Source organism: Anabrus simplex, chromosome 5 (assembly GCF_040414725.1).
Source record: "Anabrus simplex isolate iqAnaSimp1 chromosome 5, ASM4041472v1, whole genome shotgun sequence".
In the NCBI taxonomy this organism is placed as follows: Eukaryota; Metazoa; Arthropoda; class Insecta; order Orthoptera; family Tettigoniidae; genus Anabrus; species Anabrus simplex.
In genome coordinates, this window is record NC_090269.1 from 40621140 (window position 1) to 40647113 (window position 25974).

Consider the following 25974-nt stretch of genomic DNA (forward strand, 5'->3'; position numbering starts at 1 on the left):
ATTGCCTACACTGGTAGCCAGCACTTAATACCAGAACTAAATATTGATAATTCGTTTTTTCCTAATGAAGAAAATGTCATTTTAGAACTGCTTGTTTCACATCATATTTCATGAAAACTAGATCTCATGACTAGAGCACGGATGTTTGTGCGGTAATAGGTGAGTATGCAAACTTACTAAAGCGAGTAACAAGTATAGTCTATCCCGGACAACGACTAAGCTATGAGTATTGCATAGAACGTAGGGGCATAACCCGTCAGAACCCCTAGAATTTATGTTACTCTCGCTACACTACGGAAGAGTGGATAGGCAACACTTCCTGATAACCAAATTACTTTGTATTCTAACCTATTACTGCATAAAATTCTGGGGTCTACTCATGAGAGAAAAAGTGATGTGTTGGATTTCAAGATTACGAATATTAAAGTAATGTATAATTCTTTTTTTATGGCTTAGCAAACGAAACATACATGAAAATGGTGGGGTCAGACCACCACTAGTGTTTATCGGGTGCAACGCATAGCATTGGTAAGCGACTGTTCTAACATCGACTGGGAGATAAGAAAATAAACAGAACAGGAAAGAAGAAACGGAAGGAAATAAAACACAAGCAGGAACAATGAAAGAAAGAAAGGAAGAAGGAAGGCAATACTGTAATGGGTGTGGAAATAACAAGGATTCTATGGTTTGGATACGAAGATCACAAGAATTACAGTGATGGAAAATTTGGGATAAGAAGCGCCAGGAAAACACTTCTACATGAGATTTGGTTTAATCAAGAAATCAAATAGACAATAATAATTCTATTCACACAGCACTATGTACAAATAAAATTTACATGGACTCATTAATAAATTTCAATATTAATATTACAAAGAAATAAAAAAATGTATTTTCTGTATTGGTTAATTATGTTTCTTACTCTTTCAAAGTGCGTCATGGAGGGTTTCACACAACGTCAAGATGATGATAATAATGATGATGATAATAATATTATAATATTAATAATAATCATGATAATAATAAAGACACAACCGAAACAACAGTGGTGACGAGTTGGATCGGAATAGGTCTACTGAATGACCTCTCTAAAGCTTTAGAAGAAGTTAACGAACGACAAAAAGTGAGTGCAGAGTCAAACTGCCTCTTGAAGAATTCACAATGGCAGGACTCTCAAAGTTTCAGAAGGGGGGGAAAAAGAGAGAGAGAGAGATTTTTATCACAGACAAATAAATGCAGCTTTTACAAACCACTGCGCAGGCGCCCTCTCCTGTTGAGATACAGCCATTGTTCCCGCCAATCGAGGTGCAATTGTTTCAACGGCCGAATGGGCGCGTTGCGTTCTTTGGCGGACCGCTCTCCTTTCCCACCCGCCCTAAGCTTGACGTTACGTATTAAATTTTCCATGACCGATCTGGCATAAAGGGGAGGGTGCTTGCGCAGAACGCACCAATGCTAGTAAAATAGATGATCTTTGACACCTAAAAAGAGTACTCGGTGACTTCTTGAAAGGAATACCAACATCTACTCCTACTGGAGACCAACTCTTGTGTTTTTATGTGTTGTGTGATTTTTTTCAAATTACATTAATTATAACGGACAACAACAAATATATAGAACTATATTTTGTGAATAGATAAATGGTATATCTTGTTCTTTCATTCGACTTCGTCTTTCTGTTCATCCACTTAAAGATAATTTTCCGTTGTTTTCTACCCCGATATGGAGCGCTCATATTTTTCCAATGTCTCTTTCGCACTTCCATACAAGGTCTTCTTTCTTTCTTTCTATCTTCTTCATCAAATAACTCTAAAAAGACTCTGAAAAATGCTAAACTTCCCCTCACCAAGACATTGTCTGTTTCTTTATGTTTTGCACTTTGCCCCTCGTCAGGTACGCGAACACTTGTTTAGTCAAGGAATCCTAAGAATAGAGCCGCACTGAAACAGTGCTGTCAGGTTTCGAACCAGAACCACTATCTTGCGTGTTGTGTTGGCACACACTGTCAGAAGGTTGCATTCCGGACCCTGCACATTCTCGGCGACTCACCTCCAGTTGTGACCTGAAACAAAAAATATTAATTTCACATTAACATTGTTTTTAAATATGTGGAAGCAATTCAAAACAACTTGCACTCTCCTAAAACATGTTTCGCACAAGTGAATCCATGTCACTATTGTGACAGAGCACAACTGAACTTCTATACTACACAAAAATGTTTATTAAAAAAAGTTCGCTGGTTGTACAATATGTAGTAGAATTCCTCTTTTTTTTTTTTTACGTACAAACAACTCACACATATTATATTTTAATGGAGATTTCATGCTATGCAGGAAGTATTAAATATGACATTTATATTTTTAATGTATCTCACTCCGTAACTAGTGAACTAATGTTTGAGATAGCGTTCTCTGGCAGTAGTAAATAGGATTACATGCATATAATATTTTATAAACTGACCCTTGCAGCCATAATTCGCAATAATTTATGTTCGATTTCGCGAAAAGGAAACATTTTTCACATTATTTCCCAAAATAGGACTTAGACCATCGCTTGGATTTTGCTGCAATCAGTTTTAAAAAATTATTCATAAAAAGCCCCGATCATGCGATTTTTAATTATTTATATGAAGGATTGATATATAAATAGAAACAATATAGATAATCATTAATTTTTCCTTATGAAATCTTTATTAGGACTATTAGGTAGCGCTAAATAAGATTACGCAAAAATTACCCTTTCATCCCATATGGTAATATCATTAAGGGACTTCCTAAAATACTAGAACTTAAAGGTATTTCTGTCGAACTGAGAAATTGTTATTCTGTCTTCTATTTCTCTTTACATACAATTTCAAGCTCGTTATTTTCTATGAATTTCGCTGCAGTTTCGCACTATCGCAAATTAAGTATATTTAGCTTTAAACTGACCTTATTGCTTTAATTCGCTGTAATTCGCGAAAACGAAATTACTAATTTCATAACCAGAATCAATGATTCGTAAAGATATCTCAGAATCGCTTCAAATAATTTTTTGTCGCGTTTATCGTCCATGCGGAAGAAATCACGCCTCTAACGATGGGTAAGGGTTATGATATTCACAACAGCGAAAAATGTAAAATATTTAAATCATTTAACAATTTTCACTTCCATTTTGTCATTCTACAATTGATTTCAATATGCGGCAAAATGTGAACCGTTAATAATAATAATAATAATAATAATAATAATAATAATAATAATAATAATAATAATAATAATGTTTTATGTCTCTCTAACAACGTTTGCGGTATTCGAAGACGCGTAGTATCCGGCATTTTCTCTCAAAAAGTTATTATACGTGCCAGTAAATCTACCAACACCATGCCCATAATATTAAAAGAAGAATTTTGACACAGCGTTGCCACATTTCTGCATTCCTTTCTCCTTCCTTTTGCTTCCGGCTCCGTTCGTCAGAAGTGAGAGGTTTGGCAACTCAAGAAACACGAGCCGACCAGCAGGCTTATCCCCGTGGCAACCACAGTGAGTCCGCCTAAGTTTCCATGGCAACCCTACGCTCTACTACCTTCTCCCCTCTAGGCAGGTAGTAAACGGTGGTGGTGGTGATTATGGTTTAAGAGGAATTACAACTAGGCAAATATCCTCTATATAACACTAATCAGAGAGAAGAAATAGAAGGGATCCGACACTTCGAAAAATTAAGTTATCGGCAAAAGGAAGACAAGGGCCACGAAGGGCGTGACAATTAAAGACTCCCAAGGCTTCGAGTGCTCAAATACCGTCGGGGTCGGGAAATAACAATACTTGACCAAGGGAGGTCGGATAGCATAGATGAAAGTGAGAAGCCTGGCATAGGTGGAAGCAATGCCAGGACTCAGCTAAGGGCCCTGTGGTTGCCAACCCACGATCCAAAGTTCAGAGCCCCTGGGGCGGCTGTTCGTCGCATCTTACGACAGGCAGGGGATACCGTGGGTGTTATTCTACCGCCCCATCCCACAGTGGGAGCAGTAAACGGACCGCCCTCTAAGAACTGTCAGAACGCATCTTTCAGTACGGTACTATGATTGTACTGTATCCTGGGATATTTGAGCACCTTCAAATACCACCGGACTGATTCGGGATCGAACCCACGAAGATGAGTCCAGAATACCAATGCTCTACCGTCTGAGCTACTCATCCCTGCTTAAATAAGAATTTTCCAGGCTGTGCAGTTGTGGTCGACTGAACGTTCTCTTCCTACGTTAGACATTTTCATTGACTAGAGCCTACTTTTTCTACTACCCCTACGATGCGAAGGGAGTTTCAAACAAGGCAACTTTGACACTGAAGCTCTCTACCGCAGCTGTTTGGAAGGAAGTGGAATTCCAGGGGACCACAAATATTCACTCCATAACCACTGACCATGAAATCGTACTCTCCAAAGTGCGAAATTTGTAACATGAAACATTAAACGGATTTTTAAGCAAATGTTTATTTTATTAATGTCTTTGAGACGAAACCAAAAATATGAGAGGCTTGTACACCTCTGGTGTATCATCTACATTACATGTCACGGAATCTTGACTCTTCCTGCATAATCCATTCAGCACAGATTGTTTGTTGAAGCGGTTGATTTGTCTGTAATAATAATAATAATAATAATAATAATAATAATAATAATAATAATAATAATAATAATAAACGTTTAACGTCACTTTAATTCTATACAATTTAATAAATTTCCTCGAATTTTAGCAACAGGTAAAATATCATTCGAGGGTCATTACATGTGACCTCAAAATGTAATGAAGAGTACCGTTGGCTGGACAGACACTTCGACCTACTCAGTGGTTGACACGAGTTCCCAACACCTTCGTAAGCTCATTTACTTCTGTGTTGATATAAGGTGGCACAGCAACTGCTAATGAGGCCCAAGGAGATGTCAGCATTTGTCACTGCCAGAGGAGCTGACATGGTTTCGTGCGACCTCATTATTACCGTTATACCTCGTAGTGTTCCCTATGTGCCGTAAGTAGAATCGCGTACCATTTTTACGTATAACACAAGACAATTTCTCATGACAATCCGTCCTAAAAATCCCAATATGATTCTTACTTTAGAAAAATGTAAACTAAAAACCTTATTACCTCGTAGGGTGTAGCAAACTGAGACGTCTGCGTCGACCAAAATGCTCCAGTTCTCAGGAATAATAATGTAAAAACCAAAGCCTGTTTCCAGTCATTCGACCAGATCATGAATGGAATGAATGAAGCCCCTATCTAGCGGCGAGGATAGGAAATGTGCCGGCTGCCGAAGCCTGTCGCACTCCTTCGGGGCAATGTCACGAATAATAATAATATATATTATAATTTTACTTCCCACTAACCACTTCTAAGGTTTTCGAAAATGGTGAAAGTTTGAATTTGGACCTTCGGGAGATCTACGTGCCGATAAATCCATCGATATGAGGCAGAACTTCAGAACTTCACCGTATGAATTTCTTAGCCCCATTGACGTAGCTTCGCATTGCACATTACTGCCATTTTCACTAATTCAGCTAGCCTATATTGTATTGTTGACAGCAACCGATTAGAGTTCTTTCGCGCCTCTCAGGATCCTTCATTTCCTTATTCTTCGCGGCATTTTACGTGCTTGAGTTATGGGGTTTATGATCTTGATTATAATGACCCTAAAGTGAATCATCTGGCAATTAGAAAACAAGGTCCACTACAGGACTAAGGTAAGGTAAGGGTGTATTCTGCCCGGAGGCAGGTCCGAACCTCCGCAGAGGTGTGCCTGAGCCGGAGTTTACGTGCGGTAGGGTGGCCAGTTCCTTTCCTCTCCTCCATTCCCTTACCCGCCACCAACAGCGCGTGGCAACCCATCCAAATTTTGACCACGCCCAATGTTGCTTAACTTCGGAAATCTCACGGGATCCGGTGTTTCAACACGGCTACGGCCGTTGGCACTGCAGGACTGGGAAACTAATATTTTGGGTGCTTTCCTTTCTTCAGGAGTTTTACAACTTTCATCCCGATGAATACTACAAGAAAGTAAAATTTATTTTCTTGATGGACCTACTCAACTTATAAATCCTAGTAAAAGCATCAGATACTACTTTGAACTAACAAAAACTCTGAACTGAATACGCAAGAAATGTTGATGATGTAGCTAACAGAATATTAATTCTATGCGGAGTATTTTTCCACAGCTCGTCAGGTGGTCTCACGAGGCTAGGTGGTGAACCCCAACTTCGAGTCCTTGGAAGAGCCGGGGATCGAACTCGGGTATACCATGCGGGAGCCGACACGCTAACGTTTCACTGTAGTCACTATCATCATCATTACTGCTTGTCCGACTCCTTAGCTGGTCAGCTTGAAGGCCTTCTATCCAGAGGGTCCCAGGTTCGATTCCCGGCTGGGTTGGGAATTTTAATCACGTGGGATTAATTGTTCCAACACACGTTTCATCATACATGCACAACAAACTACACTACGAATCACAGCAGCATGCAATAGTAAATACGTTCCTCTACGTTAGAAGGGCATCCGGTATTTGGAGACGATGGGATGGAAAAGTGCTAGGATTGGGAAGGAAGCGTCCGTGGCAATAATTAAGGATCATCCTCAGCATTTACGTAGCTTTGAATACGGTTTTCTGTGGTTTGCCATGTTCATCTGTTAAATGCTGTGGCGTTACCTTAATGAAAGCTACAGCCGCTACCTTTCCAATCCTACTACTCTTCCATCTTCCTTCGATATGTTAGTGCGACGTTAAAACTTCTAGCAAAAGTACTGTTAAATGAATTATTTTTTCACCATCTTATAAAAATATTTTCAAGTTATCCATTGGACATTTATACACTGTTTTACTTATCCGCCAGAATGTTTCTTCATTTCTTCAAGACAACTACGGTCATGGTAAAAATATTCGTACACTTAATACTGAAACAAAAATACTTTACTTAGTACACTTATTGTCATGTACGTTGTGTAACATTACTAGGTTAGCTTTCTGTACTCTATGTACAGATATGTACATCATAAAACATACAATTAATAGACGACTCTGTTATTAATACATAAATGAAAATACCATGATTTCATACTCATAAAAAGTTTTCATACAGTCCGGTTTTACTTTCATTCCCCGCTGAGTTTTGTGCACATTTAGTATTTCGTTGGCATCCGGGAGATAGTGGGTTCGAACCCCACTGTCGGCAGCCCTGAAAATGGTTTTCCGTGGTTTCCCATTTTCACACCAGGCAAATGCTGGGGCTGTACCTTAATTAAGGCCACGGCCGATTCCTTCCCATTCCTAGGCCGTTCCTGTCCCATCGTCACCATAAGACCTATCTGTGTCGGTGTGACGTAAAGCAACTAGCAAAGTATTTCGTTGGCAATCATTTTGATTTTACAATGGCCTCAAGCCGCGTAGGCAGTGAATGAACTATGTTGGAGGTGAAGGTGGGCTCAATCTTTCTCCATTCCTCCCAAAGAGCCATTTTCAAAACTGGCTGTGATGAAATATTTCTTGTGGTCAGTCACTTTTTAAGATAAGCCCACACATGTTCAATCGGATTCAGATGCGGGGATTGGGGGATGTTACCATATATTTGGGTGTGTTGTATAAAATCCACAATCGTGTATCAAGGGCCGTATGCCTTGGATCATGATCGTGCATCAATACATAATTACCCAGAAGTCCCATTTCTTCGGCACTAAATGCGTTTCTTCAAAACGTCAATATATTGTTTACGGTCCATCCTTGAATTCTAAGGAACCTACTTTAGTTGAGCTCATGCAGCCACAAACCATTAAACAACCTCAACCATGCTTCACTGAAGGAAGCAGATTTCTTTCTTCGAGTTCTGTGTTCGTTTTCCTCCACACCTTTTTGCCATATACTTGAAATACAGTCAATTTACTTTCATCCATAAATATAACTCGATCTCAGAATTCTAGAGAAGCATGTTTATAATCTGTAGCATATTGCAGTCTTTTCTTTCTATTTGCTGTGGTAATTCAAGTTTTTTGCCTGGCATTTCTACACTGATACCCATTCGTATATAGAAACGTTTGAATTGTGGAAGCACAGATATTAAGTTTTAAATCATTTCCTAGTTCAGACCTCAGTTTTGCAGCACTGATTCTAGAATTTTTCTTAACTTTGTTCGATCGTCTAGATTGCATGGACGTCCACATTTTCTCTCACCATACCTATCAATTATTTCCTGAATTGTAGATCTTGGTCTCCTCACAAGTTTCGATATTTCCGAGAGCGATTTACAGCAATTTTGAGCCCGGATTACAATTCTTCTCTCTTCTTCTGTTGTTTCTTTTATTTTGCGGCCCATCTTACTGATTCACTGTATCATTTGTTGTTTAGAACGACTGAAGCACACCCTGACTTGGTACAAGACGTGACCTTTACTGCTTACCTGCGTTGCAAGATATATTATCAAGGACTTTGATGTGAAATAAACCATCTGTACGAATACTTTTTATTCATCTATATTTCGAACTTATTGGATGACACGTTTGTTAAAACAAAACATTTCTAAAGTACTATTGTTATTTCCGGTACGTAGTGATATTCGTGTTTTACCGAAATGTAGAAAAGTAGTGAAATTTCTAGCAGCCTATGGGCAATGCGTCAACTACAAACGACAACACTGCTTACGGTTTAACGTGTATGTATACTTTTTCCCACAACTATACCTGTCTTACGAAATGCAGTCTTCTCATATTAGTAGCAAGAATGGTCAAACCTTGTCACATCACTGAATAATATCTAAGAAACTATTTCTACCTCGTCCTACATGTCACGGTTTCTGACGGCGATTTCAACAAGAAGGTAACAGCCGGCATATTTTGCAATACGAAATACCTTTCCACGTATTGCACAAAATGCGAATGGTACTTGCGTGATCAATCACTGTTTAGGTCTAAGTATGACCAAATAAGTTACGTAGAGAAATACTTTTGATCTCAAATAGTCGATAAGGTTGTTGCATTATGCTGAATTTCTTATTCAGTTTTAGAGGCTGACAGTGAAACACTCGTACTGATATCCTCTTTTCTACCTATATATCTGCTACCACTGAATACGGTGCTAGAACCTTCTGACGAGTATACTTCTAATGTAGTAGGGCCTACATAACGACGTACTCGGATGAAATACTGCGGTTAGTTGGTGCATCAGCGTAATTTGCTAGTTGTTTGCAATTATTTGTCTATTGGATAAACCGTAAACAATTCCTGCGTATTGAATTACGCTATGGTTATATATCACTACTTGGTATGAGAGATTTCTTCCCATCCACCAAAATTGCTATGACTTTATTGCAAAGAAGAACTATGTCTAAAAGGTTTAAACAGTCATAACATTTACAAATTATTCTGGAACATGTTCCTGATACCACTGTTCCATACAGCTGATGTAAATATAATATCAACAATGAGAATTATTCATCGAAGCGTGTCGAGTAGCAATTTATGACTTAGTTCTTTTCTCGACTACACGCTTTAGTTGTAGTGCAGGATTTTTGTTTACGTAGTATCTTGCTTGCTTCATTAATGTGTACTCTTTTTGATATATCAGTTTTGAGTGGTTTCCTTTTCTATTAGCACGTAGTAGAATATAATAATAATAATAATAATAATAATAATAATAATAATAATAATATAGTAAATATGGAAGGATTCCAAGGACGACTGAACAAGAAGCTTGGTGGTCCGAGGGCAGAAAGAAACAGCATAGTGCAAGGATGAAAGAATATGAAAGAAACGGAAGAGAAAACAACAAAGTATGAAGAACTGAACTGAAATATAATAATAATAATAATAATAATAATAATAATAATAATAATAATAATAATAATAATAATAATAATAATAATAATAATAATCTGCCTACGTTATTACGCATGTTATTTTATTTAAACTGCACTTCTATAGTACCAATTTACCTGTTATTATTTTATAATTACAATACGCCTAAGCAGTCCATCTCCGTGACTGAATGGTCAGCGTAAAGACCTTCGGTTTACAGGGTTCGGATTTTATTCGCGTCTGGTTAATTCCTTGGACTCGGGGACTGGCTATTTGTGTTCGTCCCAACGAACTGCTCTTCATATTCACACAACATACCAGACTACCAACCATCACAGGAACACACATAGTGAATACATCCGTCCATATTGGGGTAGCGTCAGGAAGGGCATCCTGCGGTAGAACAGTAGACGAAGAGGAAGTAGAATAAGAAGACCGTAATCTGTAGAGCTCAGAGGTTTAGGCAGTAACAGGTCAAAATACAACAAGTAGCTTCGCGTACCACTGAGACATTTAGTGGGGTACGCGAGCAATTTTCAGGGAAAGAAATGAATGAAATATTGAAATATGGAAATAAATCAGAAGAAAGTTAAGTACGTTTATACGGAGCCACGCTTCGCTTGAAAGTTTTACCTGGACTACGACACCTCAGAAAACAGTGTCTCGCCTCGCAGGCACACCCATCCCATTGAAATATTGATGGTTCGCAAAGCAATATCTAAATTCCAGAATTAAGATCGAAACTTTTTCATCCTCATTTATTAATTTGATATTGAGGATAAAATCTAGCGTTTTGTGTAAGTTTCATACAAACAGGTACAAACTCTTAAATTTCTTGTGAGGTGTTATAATAGTACATTATACAACAAGCCTATAATGGCAATAATTAAGACACAAGTATTTTTATAAAACGAGTGAAGCGAGTTTTATAATTTCCATACGAGTGTCTTAATTACCATTATAGGCTTGTTGCATACGACTGTTTATACTCGACGATAATTATAACTCTATTTTTTTAAATATTCATAAATTTCTGTCGAGATGTTACTTGACAGTTGAGTTTACTGAACAGAGCGCAGACCGCGTGCGCTGGGTTATTGATTTTCCGTGAGTGGATCAGAGACCTTGACAATGTCGTATGTTTTCGAAGCTTTGTTAGAAGGTTATCTTAACCTAGCTTTATTTCAAATACAAACTGTTTATTGCACAGTTGGTGAAGTGAATTTGCGGGAATGTGCCGTGTGGTTGTGGAATATTGATGTTAATATGTGTGTCCGACATGTGTGATTTTGGAAACAAGTGCTAAGCTAGTGCGTTGAGCGCAGGTCCTTAGCTAATTGGTCAAACAGTAGTATCATAATGAAAATATGAACTCTGGTTGGTGGAGAACCTGTATCATAATGAAACTTGAACTATAATCAGCCTCATTCAGTTGTCTGGCATATAATATTTATATTTCGGCATCGTCGAGCATAAAAATATATTTCATTTCACAACCTCGTCTTGTTTACGGCATGTATTTAAATGAATGGTATATAATCAATTAAAATTACTTAATAATTAGCCAAGTAGGGCCTACTCATATTTTTTAAATCTATGATTTAGGGATTTTTAGTGGAGTTACGTTGTACGTTTAGCCATGAGTGAGGGGTACAGTCTCATAATAGTATGAGAACATCTGGGCTAGACGACACTTCCTAATAACCAAGTTAGTTTTCATTCTAACCTATAACCGCCTAAAATCCGGGAGTCTAGTAATGTGTAACTACTAAATGACCATCTACTAAAGGCAATGTCTTGTCGCTGCAGCCACTTCTGACGATCTTCTGCTAGCCTCTTCATGTTGCTATATGAACCACATGCCGACGGAGTTGTTGATGTATGACATTCTTGATCGTCCCCTGGGTTTCTTTCCCAGTGCTTTACCTTCAGTGATGGTTTTGGAGAAGAGAGTCATATCTCAGTACGTGTACGAGGAACTTTTCTTTTATCTTCTATGTCGTATTTAATAAATGACGATGTTAGCAAATCTGTCACTCAGTAACTAACCGAAACCAAGCGAACGACCAATCTACTCACTCAAGCCAAATCTGTGACGTTCTTTTGTACTACAGTTTCATATAATTCCACAAGCATGCGGTACTATTTCGCGAGGAGGTATCACATATGTATGATGTTTCATCACGCCCACCGGGAGCTATTTAAATGTCTGTCTCTCTTCACTCACAAGCATATAAATTACGTTTATCTAATATTCTGACTACTTTACATGACAGTCAGGTACAATAAATAGTCTTTCTTAAACAAGTTTAGGATTTATTGAATATATCGTATTTAACTTATATGGAATGTCTGCTACAGTGTAACGTTGATCGCCTATGACATCGAGAAATTAAACCCTAACAACAGACTTTGGGAAATATATACTATTATAAAGAGTATAATAATTTTGCCGTGCTAAAATAGTAAATCCATATTTGAAATCGTGTTGGGACAGATGTTTAAAAGATGATCGTTAGAGAGAAATATTTCATTCTACTTATACCACATAGGTTTACATTTGCATAAAGATAATATGTGAGTTATTAACATCTCAGTACGTAGCACAGGTTGCAATTCTTCTGCTTTGCGACAGTCTGTGAGATACGATATCCCTTCTCATGTTACGTGGTAGTTATCTAGGGTACCGTATTTATGACATTACTCAAGTAATAATATTCGCATACGGGGGGACCCAACAGTTGTCCAAATAGCCGTCATGTAATTCGTACCATGGTAGTCTATAACAAGAGCCGTGCACGGATGCGAATATATTCGCGATGTTAATGTCTTGGCGGATACAAATTTTGCTGATAATTTCTAAATAAGAATGTTTATTGATTTTCACTCAGGTATACTCTTATTTTTGCTTGTGGTTAGGTGACCTTTGACACTGGTATGCGAGAATAGTGATATATAGGGTAAAGCGAAATTCGCGCACTCGGGCATCGCAGCGCGACTCCTCACATGCCAGCAATAAAAGAATGTCTCTCACAAAAGTTCGTCCTGTGAGTATATCCGGCAGAAAAGGACGTTTAAGAGTGGCAATCTGGCAACACTGTAACCACATGTAGGGTAACTACCTCTGTCAGCACATATTCGTCGTGCTGTACAGTTGGTGCAGTGGATAGAGTATTGGGTTAGCATGCAGGAGATCAAGGAGTCGATCCTGGGTTGAGGCGAATGTTTTATATTTCGTAAATGTAGTCCAGTCCACCTCTGCGGTGTAGTGGTTAATGTGATTAGCTGCCACCCCCGGAGGGCCGGGTTCGATTCCCGGCTCTTCCACGAAATTTGAAATGTGGTACGAGGGCTGGAACGGGGTCCACTCAGCCTCGGGAGATCAACTGAGTAGAGGTGGGTTCGATTCCCACCTCAGCCATCCTCTAAGTGGTTTTCCGTTGTTTCCCACTTCTCCTCCAGGTGAATGCCGGGATGGTACCTAACTTAAGGCCACGGCCGCTTCCTTCCCCCTTCCTTGTCTATCCTTTCCACTCTTCCCATCCCTCCACAAGGCCCCTGTTCAGCACAGCAGGTGAGGCCACCTGGGCGAGGTACTGGTCATTCTCCCCAGTTGTATCCCCGACCCAATGTCTCACACTCCAGGACACTGCCCTTGAGGCGGTAGAGGTGGGATCCCTCACTGAGTCCGAGGGAATAGCCGATCCTGGAGGGTAAACAGATGATGATGATGATGATGATGAAATGTAGTCCAGGTGGTATGGTATCTGGCATCTTAATCGCCAACAGCGATTGCGGCGGCTCCTCTAGAAACCGTTTGCACGTAGAAATGCACGAACATTCGTTTTAATTGGTCAGCTTTGAAAGACGCCCTTTCCACGTCGTGGGCGTGAATTTATTCGCACCACTTCATCTACCAGATGCGTTACATGTTCAGTGTTACTAAATTTTGTAAATGTAGGACACATGTGACCTAATAAACGGTGTCTTACTGTATTACAGTATGTAATGTCCGATGGAAATCAGCAAATAAAAAAGTGCACCTCAACCCAGGATCGATCCCTCGACCTCTTGCATGCTAACCCAAAACTCTATCCACTGCACCAACTGTACAGCACGACGAATATGTGCTGACAGCGGTAGTTGCCCTACATGTGGTTACAGTGTTGCCATATTGCCACTCTTCAACGTTTCTTTCTGCCGGATATTCTCGCAGGACGAACTTTTGTGGGAGGCATCTTTTTATTGCTGGCATATGAGGAGTCGCGCTGCGACGCCCGAGTGCACGAATTTCGCTTCACCCTGTATAAAGAGCCTTGGGACCATCAAACCGAAAATCTGACCTAATCCTAGCGGACTCCTGTCCTCAATCAATGGAAGAAAGGAACAATGGTCAATACGTCGGTAGTTTTCGCAATGGAAGTCCCTCATGAACCTGTGACTATAGGGGTTCTGGTGCCAGGTGTCAAGCCTATTGTATTATGTTAACAGATCTATCCGTTTCAGTATTTGGGGTCTAATATACTGTAGTTCAATATTTACATTATCTGCGGATATGCATTTTGCGGATGCGGTTAACCATTTGCGGAAACGGAAATTATTTTGTATATCCGCGAAGGGCTCTAGCTATAACCACTTTTGAAGGCATATTTAATCAACACGCTACACAAAATATGATCATCCTGAGTGGTTTACCGCATCGCAAGACTTCGCTTTTGTCTTTGAGTGAACGTTTGCGATCAGAGCAGTTCTTCATCTTTGCCGGGCTTAGTAGCTCAGGCTGTAGAGCACTACTGTTCTGAGCCCCACTTGGCGTCTTCGAACCTAGCTCAGTCCGGTGGTATTTGAAGGTGCTCAATTAAGTCACCCTCGTGCCGGTAGATTTAGTGGCACGTAAAAGAAATCCTGTAGGAGAAAATTCTGGTGCATCGGCGTCTCCGAAAACCATAAACATGTAGTTAGTGGGACGTAAAACTTTGTATTATTATTATTATTATTATTATTATTATTATTATTATTATTATTATTATTATTATTATTATTATTATTACTTCATTCGCTGCTCGTAATTTAAGATAAAAGTCTGCTTAGATCACTTCGTGAACTCTGACGAAGTTTACTTCGTCTCTCGTAGATCTATATGGTATCACGTCCCGCTATCGTTTGTACAGTTTTCGGAGACGTTGAGGTGCCATGAATTTTCACCTTTTACGTGCTGATAAATCTACTGGCATTGAGCTGACTTACTTACGCATCTTCGAATACCATCGGACTGAACTAGTATCGAACCCTCTAACACCTGTAGATCTTTCTCATACCATCCACAGGTACATTTTCCCATCGTTCTCCCGTGAACACAAAGTTTTATATTAATAATAATAATAATAATAATAATAATAATAATAATACCGGTCGAGTTGGCCGTGCGGTTAGGGCCACGCAGCTGTGAGCTTGCATTCGTGAGATAGTGGGTTCGAACCCTGTCGGCAGCCCTGAAGATAGTTTTCCGTGCTTTCCCATCTTCACACCAGGCAAATGCCGGGGCTGTGCCATAATTAAAGTCACGGCCGCTTCCTTTCAAATTCCAGCACTTTCCTATCCCATCGTCGATATAAGACCTATCTGTATCGGTGCGACGTAAAGTCAAGTGTAAAATAATAATAATAATAATAATAATAATAATAATAATAATAATAATAATAATAATAATAATAATAATTATTATTATTATTATTATTATTATTATTATTATTAGTTTAATCTCCCACTAACTTCTCTGGAGGTTTTCGGAGATACCGAGGAGCCGGAAATTTGCCCCGCATGAGTTCCTTTCCGTGCCGGTAAATCTATCGACAGGAGACTGACATATTTGTGCACCTTCAAATACCACCGGACTGAGCCAGGATCGAACCTGCCAACTTGGGCTCAGAAAGCCATCGCCTTAAACGTGTGAGCCACTTACCCCAGCAAGGGTTTCCATCAACAGCTAATGGGACGTTGTGCGATACTTTCAACTATATTAACAATGTTGTAACTGTCCCACTGGATCAGTGATAGTGTTCGTGGGTTCGATCCCGACTGAGGAAGTCGATTTTTGAATGGCAAGAAAAATCAGGGCACTCAAAGTCATTGTTGCTGGTATGTTAAGTGATCTGTGGCAGTGCACTCATTCTCAATCGACAAATACTTAAATTAACTCATCCATAGGAAACCATCAGTAGAATTCCGCGTTCGTTGTTAGGTAGCAACACAATCAGAATGGCGATATTTCCAGCAGGCCGTCCCGATGGCACCATTTCATAATGTCTGTAACTCGGTAGCTATGGTCATCAATTAATAATAATAATAATAATAATAATAATAATAATAATAATAATAATAATAATAATAATAATAATAATGTGCTTTCCATACATGGAATTGGCCTCAATACATCATTTGTGATACAATATAATGGTTTATGTGTCCGTAGTTGCTGTCATCGGAGGTCCAGGTTCCATTCCTGGAACTGACAGAAATGTAAAAATGGCAGGACTGGTATGTGGTGAAAATGAAATGGCGTATGGCTTTTAGTGCCGGGAGTGTCCGAGGACATGTTCGGCTCGCCAGGTGCAGGTCTTTCGATTTGACTGCCGTAGGGGACCTGCTCGTCGTGATGAGGATGAAATGATGGTGAAGACATAAAATGGTACATGCAACCCCTCTCCGTTGGGGATGTGCCTAAAAATAGCTGCACCACCTCGGGGCTCCATGACTAAACGGTTAGTGTGCTGGTCTTTAGTCCACGAGGTCCCGGTTTCGATTCCCGGCCGGGTTGGGCATCTTAACCTTCATTAATTAATTCCGATTGGTCTTTGTCGTCCTCATCATTAGAATTCATAATAAATAGGGTTACATCCTCACAAACGCACAGGTCGCCTGTAAGCCGTCGTCACGAAAGAGCTGCACCAGTCCTCTCTGGAGGCTACACATGCCATTATTATTTAGCGTATAACGATGAACAAATGAAATGTTTTGTAGTGACAAGACGGCGTGCAAAGTGACATAAGTCTTGTGTAACATGCTATCTAGTTCTTATGAATAGCGCTCATCTGTAACCAAGGATTTAATTACCAGTAACTTGTAGTAATATACACTTTTGTTACGTAATATAGCGTGCGCACACATTTCCTTTTTTTTTTCAGTCCCCCAGTCCTCCTGCAATGTAGCGCAGAGATAGCTCTATTTCCTGGCACCGAGGGATGTGATATATCCAATATATAAAGAATCGCACTCCCCAACGTAACATATGTGCTGCCTCCACTTGGCTGACCCCCAATGATAGAGTATTTCCATTTTTGTGTCCAATAACAGACCTCGCTTTTGCTTCCATCTTTAAGAATAATCCCAGAGAAATATGGAGTTCGTATCGGCGCGGCGGTCAGGGATAGCCAGCAGGAAAACGTAATGTAAAAAGAGTATATGGTTGGAGATAAGTCAAACGTTAGAAGACATAGGGTAGACACAGGGAGAAACACTATGTGAATCAAATCCGTAACATAATGCATGGACATCAAGGAGTATGTAGCGTAGTTTGTTTGTCTAATGTTAAGTCTGCAAGATCGAGTCCCGGCATATTTGAGTGTGTTTAAATGCGAAAGACTCATCTCAGCAGATATTGTGCGCTCAAAATGTCGACACTATGGCACATATAAAAAACAGCATAGCATTTGAAGATACATTCTTCTCCTTGTTCCGTTATGTCCATTCCTGATGACTTTCGCCTTCGTTTTCTTCTAAAATCTCTTCATGAACTCACTATGTTGCCTCTTCCGTTCTTCTGATCACTTTATACTAGTTCTACTGCTAGTTTTCACCACAAATATGCGTTTATTTACTGAGGTCCTGAAAACTTCGTGATTTCCTATGATGTCTTCCCCATGCTCAATTCATTCAGATCACTTCTTGTTTCCTCCCGCCAATTTATTTTCCAGTTTTGGGAATTTATTACAGTGTAATATGTTTAAATTAAGCATTTCGTGACACTACTCGTTTATAGCAGTGATCACATGTTAGTCTAAATGCCCTCTGAAGTTTTGAGGCCCTTCCTGATTGGACAAATTGTCCAATCCCGAAGGAAGAATTATTTCTCCAAGTTATTTAAAGAGAAAGATACCTGTGATATTGTCCCATATGCCATTATTATTATTATTATTATTATTATTATTATTATTATTATTATTATTATTATTATCAACAAAAGGAGGGGGGTATCGTCTTACTATTCGTTTCGAGACCTCACGGACAAGATCAGAAGAAGTTGATAAAGGGAAGAAGGAAAATTGTGAGCTAACTCACCTACTTTTTAGATTAATATGAACTTAATACAATTAAAGTGAATGGACTGTTTATAGGGGAGTCAAGGGAAACTATTTTTGGTTAAGTAGCATTGATATTACAAATTGTATAATAGAGTTCATGAAAATATTGTAACTAATATATTTAGGTATATCTTGCTATTTTTTCGAATTCATTTCTATGGATTACGTCTTGACAGATAGGCCTGAATCGACATGAGTATTTATGTATTCTTTATATTCCACCGCTTCTCCAACGCCCTTCTGGAATCGAGGTCGCAAATTGTGTTCCACATGTGGACTTGGCTCTATTTTACAGCCACCTGCCCTTCGTGACGTCAAACCCATGCGGAAGGATATATTGATATCGCGCGGTAGTTGTGGTAGTTATAAGTGTGATGTGTTGTAGAGTTCCTTCATAAACTGTTTTAGGCTGGATTCGACAATGACAAGTCAGCGAATGTAATGCAACACCTGTACTCGGTCGAACATTCCATACCGGACCGGTCTTGGTCCTGAGTACACCACAGCTTAAGAAACAGCACCGCGTAGGTAATTCTTGTTCTATGTAATTTCTGAGTTCTCGATGTATTCACAAAGTGCTAACAAACATAATTATATTAATTAACGACTAGTGCATATACATAATCATTGCAACAAAAATAGGTTCTCACACGTAGGCTAATAGCAATTTTAAGAAAGGCAACTAATTAACAATTTATATTCTGTGTTTTTGTCTATTTGACACCTCATTTGCAACTGCGCTTCTGATTATTATGAACTGCCAAAACTTCGTTACGGACATAAATGATCGAACATTAACAGCCTCGGCTGATCTTTCATATTACAGTACTTTGCAGTATACCACACTGCATCAGAGAAGCGTTTGGTGGTTTGCCGATGCAGCCAGGCGTACGACTACATTTTAATCTATTGTTTTCATCATCTGCCATAAACGCCTCTAGTGTGCCGTGTGTGTATAAGGAGGAGTGTATGGGGACAAATACAAAAACCCAGTCTCAGAGTCAGAGGAATTAACCAGATGCGTATAAAATCCCAAAACTTGTCGGGAATCGAAGTCGGGACCATCTGAACTGAAGGATTTGACGCTGACCAATCAGCCAAGGAGCCAGATTTTTATTATTATTATTATTATTATTATTATTATTATTATTATTATTATTATTATTATTATTATTATTATTATTATCATCATTTACAATATCCGTCGAAAATCAAAGGCTTTATTTACAGCCGTGTAATGTGCCTCATTGCCATCCATACGACGATGAGAGAATGTACGTATCACTTCATGAATCTTGATATTCACCCGACGAATTTCATTTGAGGGAGGAAGTATTAACTCGACTGCAAAGAAGAAAGTCAGAGTGACGATGAAAAGGATCTATGTTGATCATTTAGTTCCTTGCTGAAAATCTATTTTGTTGGGAACTTCTTGAATATTTTGTCACCGAATATTCCTGCGTCCTTCTACGTTATCGTCTTTATGCAAGAAAACCGCCAACATATTGGGCCCTCTAATCTTTCAGATACCTTTGTGTGGTCAAAGGACTGAGAATGTGTCTATTATGAAATGAAATGGCGTATGGCTTTTAGTGCTGGGAGTGCCCAAGGGCAAGTTCAGCTCGCCAAGTGCAGGTCTTTTGATTTAACACCCGTAGGCGACCTGCGCGTCGTGATGCGACACATACACCCCGCCCCCGTGCCAGCGAAATTAACCAATTATGGTTAAAATTCCTGACCCTACCGAGAATCGAACCCGGGACCCCTGTGACCAAAGGCCAACACGCCAATCATTTTGCCATGGAGCCGGTTTGTCTATTATTATTATTATTATTATTATTATTATTATTATTATTATTATTATTATTATTATTACAGACTTTTTAAAAATAATGTTTTTCGTCTTGGTACCGTAATTTTGTCTTGGTGTAGGGGTAGCGTGCCTGCCTCTTACCCGGAGGCCCCGGGTTCGATTCCCGGCCAGGTCGGGGATTTTACCTGGACCTGAGGGCTCGCTAGAGGTCCACTCAGCCTACGTGATTAGAATTGAGGAGCTATCTGACGGTGAGATAGCGGCCCCGTTCTAGAAAGCCAAGAATAATGGCCGAGAAGATTCGTCTTGCTGACCACACGACACCTAATCTGCAGGTCTTCGGATTGAGCAGCGGTCGCTTGGTAGGCCAAGGCCCTTCAAGGGCTGTAGTGCCATGGGGTTTAGTTTGGTTTGGTTTGGTTTGGTTTGGTTTTTATAAATCTGTTGATAGGATGTTGATATACTCGTATTTGAGCACCTTAAAATACCGGCGGACTGCACCTGGATCGAACCCGCCAATTTGAGCTCACTCTACCACCTTAGTTACTCAGCCTAGCTATTATGATGATGATGATGATGATTATTATTATTATTATTATTATTATTATTATTATTAGGTACGATGGCTTCGTTGGAATTAACAGGAAAACGTAGCTTGATTTTTATAATCAATCGGAATAGAGGCATCCTGGCCTGTAGTGCCGTTCTTGGTAGGTAGTTGTTAAGAACCAATATATATTGCTATTCCGTTTGTAGAATAACGAATGATGGTGGAAGTAAGGGAGACATAACATTGATATTTAGACTATCCAATATAACAAAGAAAGAAAGAAAGAAAGAAAGAAAGAAAGATACATTAAATATATATATATATATATAAGATATATTAAATTTGCTTTACGTCACACCGACAGATATGCCTTATGGCGACGATGGGAATTGGAAAGTGCTATGGGTGGGAAGGAAACGACCGTGGTCTTGATTAAGATACACCCGCAGCATTTACCTGGTGTTAAAATGGAAAACTACAGAAAACGCACTAACCCCCGAATCCGAGCTCAGAGCTATGCGACCATAACCGCACGGCCAACTTGCTCGGTAAAATGAAATAAAGAGAAAATAAATCTATTCACGTGTAATACGAAGATGCGTAGGCCTATGTGCCTAATAAAATATACATTCTATGAAGTGCGGTACTGCATGGGACAAGAACTGGTATAGAAAAGTAGATAGTACAAGTTATTGAAACGTGTTATTTGCAGAGAATGCCGAAGGTAACCTGGTGGAAGGAAGCAAACGTGAGCACCACAACCACGGGATCTCCAGTTTTGAGTGGTATTGCACCCATATCCAGAAGGGTGCAGTATACAACCTAGAGGGATGCGACTTTTCATTTGAAAAGTCCCACCATAATCAAACATGGAGAGAGACTGAATGTAGGTGATAAGACTAGAAGAAATTTCATCAGAAGAAATAGATTGTTGGGGTGTATTTTGGGACACCCCGGGTTTGAACACTTAGGGTTGGCTGAGTTGTAGGAGTAGTAAAGGTGGACCAATAGATTTAAATATAGAGTATATGCAGAAACATTTTGAGACGAAGAGTTTAAGCACAAGACAGGGGGATTAAGTTATCGTGGTAACATACTGGACAACCCTGAAGAGAGAGGACATCGAGTGTATCAAGTAGCCCTTCAACGATGCTCCGCAGTTTGCATACGAAATTCAGAATTTATTAAATGCAGTAGTGGAAGAAAAGAAAGTTGGGAGAACGAGAGGGTGGAGAGAAGATCCTGCTAAGAAATATGGAGATTTAATGGTTGTAGTTATAAACGGAGTTGTGTATCATTTGCCAAATTGCCGTGAGGTTTCATCGCTTCAGGTCTTCCGTACTGATAATGGTATGCTGCTTTCATCCAATTATAACACGGTTTCCAAATGTTTATGAAATTAAACCCCACATTCCAGCCTTCAGAAACCAGAATAGAATAGATGAGAATACCAAACAAATATATACATGGGAAATATATAAAGAATGTATCACAATTCCAGACTCAAAATTTTAGGAATGGTAGAAGAGTTCAAAAACGTGTTTAATAGATAAACTACAGGTCCTTATCCAATTATTGACCGATAAAGTCAGAAACTATATAAATATTAATAATATTAATAATAATAATAATAATAATAATAATAATAATAATAATAATAATAATAATAATAATTTATTTACAAGTTGCCTTACGTCGCACAGACACAGATAGGTCATATGGCAACGATAGGACTGAAAAGGGCTAGAAGTGGGAAGGAATGGGCCATGGTCTTAATTAAGGAACAGCCCCAGCATCTGCCTGGTATGAAAATGCGAAACGACGGAAAACCATCTTCAGGCTGGGGTTCGATCCCTCTGTCTCCAGAATACTGAATACTGGCCGCACTTAAGCGACTGCAGCTATAGAGCTCGTTAATAATAATATTATTATTATTATTATTAATATTATTATTATTATTATATTGATGTTACATCCTCTAAGTAATTTGACGATTTTGGGAGACGCCGAGGTGCCATACTTTTGTCCTGCAGGAATTCTTTAACATGCCAGTAAATCTACCGACATTACATCCGGGAGATAGTGGGTTAGAACCCCACTGCCGACAGCCCTGAAGATAGTTTTCAGTGTTTTCTCATTTTCACACCAGGCAAGTGTTGGGGCTGTACCTTAATTAAGGCCACGGCCGCTTCCTTCCCAACCAGCTCTTTCCTATTCCATCGTCGCCATAAGACCTATCTGTGTCGGTGCGACGTAAAGCAACTTGAAAAATAAATCTACCGACTCGGGGTTGACGTATGTGAGCATTTTCAAATATCACCGGACTGAGCCAGCTCAGAAACTGTACTGTAAGTGTAGGAAATGAATTATGACTCATATTTTTAAATACTTGTTTAACGTCGCACTAGCACATCGAAGGTTTTCGGCGACACAAGGATAGAAAAGGGCTAGGATTGGGGAGAGAGAGGCCAAGGCCGTAATTGTTACAACCTACAGTAAAAGTGGGAAACCGGAATTCGAAGCCAACATCTCCAGAATAAAAAATCACAGCAAAGTGAACTGAACCTCACGGTCAACTCGCTCGGTGAGAATACCCTTCTTGGTCTCTTTGATTTTTTTTTTTTTTTTTTTTTTTTCGGACAGACACACCTCCGTAATTTTCACCCTGAATACTTTACGATAACTTTTACCCCGATTCCACAATTTTAATAATGGAAACATTTCATAACAGACAAAGTGTTGGCCCCATACTACGCAAAACGTCACTTCCCACCCAAATGCAGTTGCAGAAAAACAGCCTAAAATCGCTTTCTTTACTCACTTTCTTTTTTATTCAAATCCTAGCCACCGGGCGAGTTGGCTGTGCGCGTAGAGGCGCGCGGCTGTGAGCTTGCATCCGGGAGATAGTAGGTTCGAATCCCACTATCGGCAGCCCTGAAAATGGTTTTCCGTGGTTTCCCATTTTCACACCAGGCAAATGCTGGGGCTGTACCTTAAGTAAGGCCACGGCCGCTTCCTTCCAACTCCTAGGCCTTTCCTATCCCATCGTCGCCATAAGACCTATCTGTGTTGGTGCGACGTAAAGCCCCTAGCAAAAAAAAAATCCTAGCCAAATTAACTTATTTACGCAATTCTTTCTGTATTCCTTGGTTCAGCATCCTCAGGCGTTTTTTGATGTTTTTTTTTATAAATATCCACACCGAAAGTAGTTGTAAGAGCTTAAGTGAAACTCAGTTTTGACTCACATTAGTGCCCGTAGTAGTGCGTAAGTAAAACAATGCACTGACTCACATTAGCGCTCGTAGTGGTAGGAAAAAACTGCTAATTTAATCGACTGGATAACGTTGATTAAGAAAACTATTGTAATTTTTAGGAATAAATGTCTGTCTGTTAGATCATCAGCCCAGAGGCTGGTAGGATCCTCAAATAGCACCACCAAAGGTTATGCGGTTATAAGGAAACCCCAAAAACCAATGGCAGCACCAAAATGAGGCGTACTAGGCAAGATGAGGAGTGAGGTAGTTTGCCATTGCTTTCCTCACTGGGTCAGAAAGTACTATTGCAGCACGACTGACCCTATGAGCAGCACCTTTCATAACACTCAGATGCACTAGTCGTGTTCCGAATGTCATTACTCAGCACTACCCACACCCCAGCAACTTCCATATTGTCACAGCCATCGATGTTGACTGGGATTTCGGTGGAAGCTACACTTTACTCTGGCCTGTGCCAAGAGATGGATGCAAAAGTACTGCATCCATCAAGAAATGACAGCGCGCAGTAGGAATAAATAAAGAATATATTCTCATAATTATATTTTCCTAAAATTCGTAGGTCCTATCCCTAGTATGTTTTCAACATTGAGTTGCTTGTCTGAAGGCAAAGTGAAATGAACCTCACGGTCTTATGACGGTCTTCTTTCACGCATGAGACTTATGCATTGCTAGTAGTAGTAGTAGTAGTAGTAGTAGTAGTAGTAGTAGTAGTAGTAGTAGTAGTAGTAGTAGTAGTAGGTGAATCACCAAAAGTAATGAGACTATCCCGCGGTGAACAGATTGATAATGTTTCAATAGAACTGTGCTTGTGTTGTAGAGGAAATTCCTGCACTCGCCCATGTATCTAATGTCTATCTCATCTCATCCCCGTATTGCCACAGAGCGAGGGGAAGACGTGAAGTGTTAATTAAAGCGTCGTTCCGAGGGGAGAGCATAACCCACAGTGGAGAGGGTCTGCTTTACTGTAAATTGAAGCTATCTCGTTGACGAGGCGCGCGCGCGCCCAGTCTACCAGCTGAGGTCCTCTGCACTACTGCATCTATAATTATTGCTTATGCAGTGATCTCAAAAGCTCTGTTATCTAAACAGTGCCTGTCTGTTTGGAGCCACCCCTAACTCAAACATATCAATGGAGAGGGCTGCGGCTTGGCCCTTGAGCTCGTCCAACAAGTGTTTGCTTTGAGGGACCGCCCCGCTGAGCAGCCAACCACTCGACTGGCCTGCTAGCACTTGCGGCGGATTAATTGCCGACAAAGCGGACCACGTATGCTTGGACTAAGGCATGAATCCAGAAAACACAGTTATAGGTGCATCATATTGACCATTATCAAGGGTTTCTTTCTGGAAGTGGGTGCAACCAAACACTGCATACACCGGGCACTGAGTACGTTATTGGTATATCATATCGATCATAATCCAAGATTTTCTTTCTGTAGGTAGGCGCAATCCAACATAGAATACTGAGCCATTTATTGGTATATTACATCGACCTTTCCACAGGATTTTCTTTCTGTAAGTAGGCGCAATCCAACATAGTATACTGAGCCATTTATTGGTACATTACATCGACCTTTCCACAGGATATTCTTTCTGTAAGTAGGCGCAATCCAACATAGTATACCGAGCCAGTTATTGGTACATTACATCGACCTTTCCACAGGATTTTCTTTCTGTAAGTAGGCGCAATCCAACATAGTATACTGAGCCAGTTATTGGTACATTACATCGACCTTTCCACAGGATTTTCTTTCTGGAAGTAGGTGCAATCCAACATAGTATACTGAGCCAGTTATTGGTACATTACATCGACATTTCCACAGGATTTTCTTTCTGGAAGTAGGTGCAATCCAACATAGTATACGGAGCCAGTTATTGGTACATCATACTGATCATTATCCAGGATTATCTTTCAGGAAGTGGGTGCAATCCAGCACTGCATACCCAGAACATTGAACCAGTTATTTGTACATCATATCGACCATTATCCAATATTTTCTTTCTGGAAAAGGGGTCAATCCAATACAGAATATTGAGTCAGTCATTAGTACGTAATATCGACCATTATCCAGGATTTTATTTCTGGAAGTAGTGTCAGTCAAATAAAGTATTCACAAAATAGTGAGTTAGGACGAATTCTTTAAAATCTCGCAATAAAGCAATTAAAA

The 25974-nt window shown here is 39.7% G+C and overlaps 1 protein-coding gene across 4 annotated transcripts in view; it reads right to left on the bottom strand.

Annotated features, from left to right (window-relative positions):
• Positions 1–770: 770 nt before the first annotated feature.
• Positions 771–25974, bottom strand: part of LOC136874301 (homeobox protein araucan) — a 633626-nt gene continuing 608422 nt past the window's right edge. For all 4 annotated transcript variants that reach the window (XR_010860250.2, XM_067147942.2, XM_067147944.2 and 1 more), the window contains exon 7: positions 771–2062. The gene's annotated coding sequence lies outside the window, so the exon portion shown is untranslated. The remainder of the gene's footprint in view (positions 2063–25974) is intronic.